We start from the raw sequence: 7,120 nt of genomic DNA, 5'->3' as shown, positions 1-7,120 counted from the left end.
GGGACAGCAGGTGAGGGGGTGTCCCCAACACAGAGACAGCAGGTGAGAGGTGTCTGCACACAGATGCTGATGGGGGTTCATGCTGGGAAATCCTCTCTGGTGGTCTGGGGACTCTGAGCCGCTGAGGACGTCTTTGTGGAGGTGATGATTTCTCTGTAACTTCATTTCTAACAGCCTTGGCCAACTTTCATTCACAGCCCGTGTATTCCCCAGAGTGGGCGGGAGACCACAGGGCTGTCTGGGGAGGATGGCGTCTCCTGGGTTTGCCCTTGGCCTGTCATCCCGGCCAGATGACAAAAGGTTCCTGAAAGTCCCTTCCAAATCACAGGTGTGGCATTTGTTAAGAAGGAGACAGTGAAGCTTGCAGAGGAGTGAGCTCCGGGCAGAATTCATGCCAGGAAGACGTGGCCTCAAGGTAGACGCCTTCCTCTCCTGCCTGGGAACCGACAGGTGACTTGTGGAGGAGGCCTGTCTGGGATGGTGCAGGTGGTGCTGGGTCACACACTTGGTGCCTGGGCAGAGCGTGGATTTCTCTGACCAGCTCCGGGGATATTCCACTGTGGAGCTGCCAGGTTGCACCCTGTCCCACTGTGGAGGGGGGGTGGCTGGAGCGGAGGTGGTGGGCAATGTCTGGCCCCTGCTGTGTCCTCACCACCCTCCCGGGGCCCTGCAGTCCTTTGTGATGAAAGCAAGCTCTTCGGGATGAGGTCTGGCTGGGCTTCTTGGAGGCAACCCATCCAATTTTTTTTAGTCCTCTAAAAAAATAATCCAAAACAGTGTTTCAGAAATGGTGGGTGCAATGTTTATAGTTAACAAATTAACTTTAGCTCATAAAAGTACAAAGTGGCCTAATTGTGCTATTCAGAACAAAATTATAGGATTGATTACAATGTGACTTTGTGGTCCCTGTGGCTGATGGGCCAAGCCGAAAGGCATCAGGGGCCTCCTGTGTTTCTCCAGTGGGCGTCACCCGGAGGCCACATGCGCCTTCGGTGCTGGGTGGAGGTGGCCCAGCCCTGTGTAGGCCCAGCCCGGTGTAAGCCCCGCGCTCCCCGCAGGCCTGGGTCTCGCTCAGGGCCCTCCCAGTAGCCCAGAGTCCTCAGCTTGGAGCTCACACTGCTGTGATCCTGCCCACGTGAGCTGGCCAGGGTGCTTCCTGTCCCTCCCCGCCGGATCCTCTCGTGTAGTCCTGGTGGTGGGCTCAGCTCCCTAGGGGCCACCATCCAGCCCGCTGTCACAGCCAGCCTGCTCTGTGGGGGCCTGAATTGTCTGCCTCCATCCTGATCAGGTCCAGCCAGCAGCAGGACACGGCTTCGCCCAGCAGGAGTTGATGTGGGGCTGGGGAGGTGGCGTCTGCCTGTCTGCCCGTGTTCCCAGGAGCACCCCAAGGCCTCCACATGTGGCTGCAGACTTTGCAGCTGGAGCTCCAGCCCTTCTCTACAGCAGGGAGGGGGTGTCTTCCGCCTCAGTGTGAACACCATTCGTAGGGAAGTGTTCCCTGTCCGTGAATGAGGGGTGAGTGTTACATAACACACGCAGAAATAGACTTACGCTCAAGTGTGTTCTGAGGGTGGGGAGAGCTCTATTTAAGCTGCACGTGAAGTGGGCTGCTTCTGCCATCTGGAATCCTGGGTGACACTGAGCAGAGTATGTTCTGCTCACAGAGGACAGAGGTTAATTGAGTGCATTGGAGAGCGCGCTGCTGGGCGGTGCTGGGGGGTGAATGTCGGTTCTCACCATGCACTCGCTCCCTGACAGCCCCACTGCCCTGAGACTTGCTCTCTGCTGCACCTGTGGTGTTTGATGCTGTCTGTCCATCTGGATATCTGCCCTAGCACCCATCCATCTGCACATTCCTTTGGGGGTGCAGGGCAGGAAGGTGGGGGTGAACAGCTTGACACAGAGAAGGGGTGGGGTGGGAAGTGATCCGCTCCAGGCCAGGCCCCAAGACAGGGGCAGCGGGACGGGTGTGCCAGGCTGTAAGCCCCCCTGTAGCGCTCTGGGGGACTGAGGCTCCTGCCACCTCCCCGTCTCATGCCCTTCCCATTTTAGCTCATCAAATGCTGGCCAACCTCTCCCACAGCTACCCCTGAGCCCCACAGACCCTGGGAGGTAGGAATTGTGATGAGCCCCGTGTTACAGAAAGGGAAACTGAGGCATTGGAGCATGTCACCCACGTCACACCAAGTTGGGATTTGAGCCTGAGCAGCCAGCCCCAGAGCCTGGCCCTGCCTGTGTAGGGGAGCAGGGAGCTCCTTCCACCCACCCAGGAAAGCAGCATGTTTGTGGGGAGGTGATTTTGGCGTGGGCTCAGGAGGCTGGGGCTCCAGGCCTGGCTGAAGTGCTATCAGCCATGTGACTAAAAAGGAGCTCTTCCCTCCCCACCCCCTCCACCACGGCGCTCCGTCTCTCCCTTAGGCTCTGTCTGTGGGAGTTTTGTCTAACCTGCGTGGTAGGCACGGGGGAGAGAGGGGAATTGGCCATCTGCAAGCCCTGGCAGCCCGTGTGGCAGAGGCAGGCAGCGAAGACGCTCCATGTCAGTGCAGTAAGCCTGCTGGTCTGTGCCGGTGGCCGTCACACATGCTCTAGGATGGGGGCTCATAAGCAACAGAAACCCGTTCCTCACCGTCTGGAGCTGGATGTTCGTGGTCAAGGCGCCCCAGATTCAGTGTCCGCTTTCTGCTTTATCCATGGCGCCCTCCGTCTGTATTCCCGTGTGGCAGAACAAGAGAGGGAGCTCTCTGGGTTCCCTTTCATAAGGGCACTAATTCCATTCGTAAAGGCCCCACCTCCCCAAGGCCCCACATTCTTACACCAGCATACTGGGGGAGAGGCTTTAATATCTGAATTTTGGGGGGCTACACTGAGACCATAGTAAAACCCCACAGACGCAGGCCCTGACCTCTCGGAGTTTCCTGACAGCGGCCAATGGCCACAGCGTGTGCTGCGCTGGACCACACCAGGGTCGGAGGCGAGGCAGAGCTCAGAGGAGGGGCCGGCGCCATCTAACACAGGAGGGGCGGGGAGGCCTCCCTGATGCCATGCCATTGCACAGACCTGAGGAAAGCAAGGAGGCAGCGCCTGAAGAAAGAGCTGGCCAGGCAGCAGGAATGGCATGTGCCAAGGCCCCGGGGCAGCGGCAGGCTTGGGAGCTCCGGGAGGGGCAGGCCGGGGAGGCTGGAGGGGAGGGAGGTGGTCATAAGAGGCTCCGGCAAGGATGGCTTCATTGCTTCCAGAAAGGTTCCATCACTGCATAACCCCGCAACAAAAGGCAGGTCAGTGGTTGCCTGTGGCGGGTTGGAGGAGTCTTTGAGGGTGGGGGAGCGCCCTGAACCGTGACTGTGGTGGCCTCATGCTGTAGACAGCTGTCCAACTCACCGATCTGGACGGTTTCAATGAGTGCAGCTAATGGTGCACAAGCTATTCCTTCACTGAAAAAGCACAGAAGAAGAAAGTTCTAGAGGCCTCCACACTGTGGTAGCAATGTGGAATCTGCCCCAGTTTTGGGGGTACACTGATGATGAGGCCGCAGAGCATCATCCGAGGTCTGCCCTGGGGCGTTTCTACAGAGCAGGTCTAGTAGAGGAAACGTCATTGCACACCCAGGACAGGAGGCGCTGCTCACCCCATCTGCATCTATAGGCGAGCCCTGGGGTAAGCAGGGTATGTGGGGACCCCAGGGGACCGGCTACCTTGCCTGGGCTTGTGCTTTGAGCCAGGGATGGTGCTGGGGCTGTGGGCTGGGTGAAGGGGTTTGAAAGCCTGAAGCCTACAGTTCAGTGGAAATCAAGCCCTGGGGGCTGGAAAGGGCCCCTCCTCCTGGTGTTCCCCCTGGAGAGTGCAGAGATGGAAAAGGGTGTGCTGATTTGGGGGTTCCCTGGGCTAGGGGAGCTTCCAGATGGAAACTGAGGCACTTCCCTCAGCATCTGGCAAAGAGAGTGGGGCATCAGGAGGGACCTCTGCCGGCCCTGAGGGACCCTGAGGCCACCCACTATCTCCCAGGACCTGAGGGCCGCCTTGCGCCAGCCTTGACTGCCAGCCTCTGCTGTTGGTCAGGACCCAGCTCTCCACTCCTGGACTCCACCCCTTGGCATGGGGCACATCCTCGGGCCTGCTGCAGCTCCAGCCCCTCCCTCCTCTCCTTCCCCACCATGCCCCCTCTGCTCTCAGCCTCCCCCTCACCTCCTCATCACAGCCCTGCCCTGGCCTCAGTTTCCCCCAACACCATGTTCAGCAGCCTCCCTGGGTGACTTCGGCACCCAGAGGAACCACCCCTTCTTACTCCCCAAACCTCTATTCTTCTGGCTCTGGGACTGCAGACTGCGGACGGCTGCCCTGGCGCCACACTGTCAGCCAGCTCCCCCACCTACTCCGTCAGGCCCCTGCCCTTCCCCCCTGGCCTGTAGCCTGGCTCCCAGCCTTGGACTCCCGGCAACTCTGACTTACTCAAACCTGGCCCTCATCCCAGCGGCAGGCGCTGCTCTGTCCCTCTGGGCTCCTCTCACCTGTCTGGACCCAGCTTACCCTTCATGCCTGTGGACCCAGCAGGAGCAGGGAATGGGCCACGTGTGGGTCTCCCAGTGGGCAGAGGTGGGCACAGGCAAGGATGCCTGCAGGAGATATCCAGGGACTTGGCAAATGAGTGGATTAGAGACGTGGGGCAGCGGGCAGGGTGAGGAGGGAGTCCGAGGTGGGGCCAGGCTCCAGCTGAAGGGACAGAATGGCCAGGCCTCAGGCCACAGCACCCTGATTAGTGAAGCCTTGTCTTGTGTCGGAGTGAGGCAGGGGTGTGTTATTGGAGCTAGAGTGCAGGAGGGCCCTAGCCTCCTGGTCCTGGGCCCCCTGGGTCTGTGGGAACCAGCCCCTTGAGCACCTGCTGTGGACAGACCCTGGAGGTGAGAAGGCCCATGCATCAGTCATCCTCAGATGACTTAACTCAATCAGAATAGCGCCCATTCCATGGAGAAGCAAGCTGAGGTTCCAAAAAGTGGTGTGGCTCAGGGGATGGTGCAGTGGCTGAGGCCGAGGATTCCAGGGTCAGAGGCACATCCTCTACCGTGTATTCCTGGGAGAATGGGGATCAGCGGATGCAGGGCCATCTGGAGCCGCACCAGCACAGAACCAGCACGTTGTCACTCACGATTGTCACTCGGCAGAGCTGGAAACCACCAGAACTTGTGAGAGGCAGGCAGGCGTGGCCCAGGTGAGGGTGTGGCCTCGGAGCCAAGCTGCAGTCCTGCCAGCCACGTGGGCTGGGAGCAGGATGGGGCAGGTCAGCATTCACAAGGCGCAGGGAAGAGTGGGAGTTCATGAGGGTTTAGGAGCTGTCAGGAGGAGGCCAGTTTCTCACCAGTAGAGCTGCACTGAGCTTGCAGGACAGTGGGTCTCAGCTTTGGCTCATGGAGTCACTGAGAAGCCCTGACTCCAGTTCTGATGATCTGTCCGGAGGTGTCAAGGCTCCGGTGTCCAACTGCACAGCTCCACCCCAGCGCACCATGGCTTGCTGGCCAGTGGTTGCGGCAGCCTCTCCGGGTCTGCCTGCCACTCTCATCCCTGCGGTGAGCTGACCATGGTGCTTAGCATGGCGCCTGGCACATGGTAAGTGCCCAAGGAACCTTAGGAGTCAGGACTGTGGCTGCCTTTGGATGGCAGGTCTAGAAAAAGAGGCTCTACACGCTCCCAGTTCCCCTGACAAGTTTACAGCATGGCTGCATCTAGTGGTCACTGGGACTCACCTATCATGTCCCATCTTACTTATCCATCCATCCATCCATCCATCCATCCATTCATTCATCATCCACCTATTTATTTATCCATCCATCATCCATCTTTCCATCCTTCATCATCCATCCATCCATCATCTATTCATCCATCCATCCATTTATATACTTATTCATCCATCCATCCATCCATTTATCCATCCATCTATCTACCCATTTATCACTCTACCCATCCGTCCATCATCAGTTCATCCATTCATCCACCTAATCTACCTGTTTATCTGCTTTTTCTGTCTATGAAGTGGCCTGTTCTGGGCATTTCATATATAACATGTGGTCTTTTGTGTGTGGCTTTTTTACTCAGCATAATATTTTCAGAACTCATCCAGATGGTACCGTGTGTTAGCATTTCATTCCTTCTTACGGATAAATGGTCTTTCATTTTATGCATATATCTTGTTTTGTTTATCCATTCACCAATAGATGGATATTTGAGTTGTTTGCACTGTTGGCTCTTACAAATAATGCTGCTGTAAACATTCATGGCAAGTTTTTCTGTGAACATGTTTTCAGTTCTCTTGAGTATACGCCTAGACGTGGAATTGCTGGTGCCTTGATGTTTCATCCCCAAACTGCTAGTATTCCAAAATAACACAGTTGAGTACTGTTAGTATTTATATAGGCTTAATTTCACATGCAACTTGCGAACTAGACCCTGCCAGTGGGGAGTGCTTGCAAGAGGAACCCGAAAAAGTGGAAGGTCTAGCTCTGTAAGCCCAAGTTCTCATGCTGAAAGGGCAACGTAGATGTTCTTATTCTTTTAATTAGACCAAAGTGGGTTTGTCCTGTGTCTGAATAATTGTATACCTTGGAAAATCTATTTAGGATTCAGATGTGAAGACAGCCAAAGAGGAGAAATTTGTGTCATTCATAAAATCATCCAAAGATAGGCCTGGAATGTCCATCTGGTGCCGAAGTTTGTTGCCTGGGGTATAAATAATAAATACAATGATTAAGTTCAAATTATTACCTTCATCTTCGCTTCTTTGCATCATTGTCCTTGAAAGTGGCCTGTTTACTGCTTTTCTCGGTGTTTTCTGCAAGGTGGTAATTAAAACATCAACCCAAAAGACTATCACAATGAGCTGGATTGAGCTCCTCAAAGTCCACACGTTGCTCCTCACCTCCGGCACCACAGAACATGGCTATTTGGAGGGACCTTTGCACTGTTTGGTGTACACGCAAGAGACCTGAAAACATGTTCACAGAAAAACCTGCCGTGAATGTTTACAGCAGCACCATTCGTAAGAGCCAAACCATGCAAAGAGGTGACTAAGGTAAAATTAGGTGATGGCATGGCCCCTAATTCAATCTGACTGGTGTCCTTTTAAGAAGAGGGG

The 7,120-nt window shown here is 55.7% G+C and overlaps 1 long non-coding RNA gene across 1 annotated transcript in view; it reads left to right on the top strand.

Annotated features, from left to right (window-relative positions):
• Positions 1-1,869, top strand: part of LOC116550758 — an 18,863-nt gene extending 16,994 nt beyond the window's left edge. Inside the window, exons 2-3 of the long non-coding RNA XR_004268569.1 lie at positions 64-141; positions 329-1,869. This is a non-coding gene — a long non-coding RNA (uncharacterized LOC116550758). The remainder of the gene's footprint in view (positions 1-63; positions 142-328) is intronic.
• Positions 1,870-7,120: the final 5,251 nt, after the last annotated feature.

Source organism: Sapajus apella, unplaced genomic scaffold (assembly GCF_009761245.1).
Source record: "Sapajus apella isolate SASKATOON/1434 unplaced genomic scaffold, GSC_monkey_1.0 scaffold8, whole genome shotgun sequence".
NCBI lineage: Eukaryota > Metazoa > Chordata > Mammalia > Primates > Cebidae > Sapajus > Sapajus apella.
The sequence above is the reverse complement of the archived record's forward strand: the minus strand, read 5'-3'. Positions and strand labels throughout refer to the sequence as shown.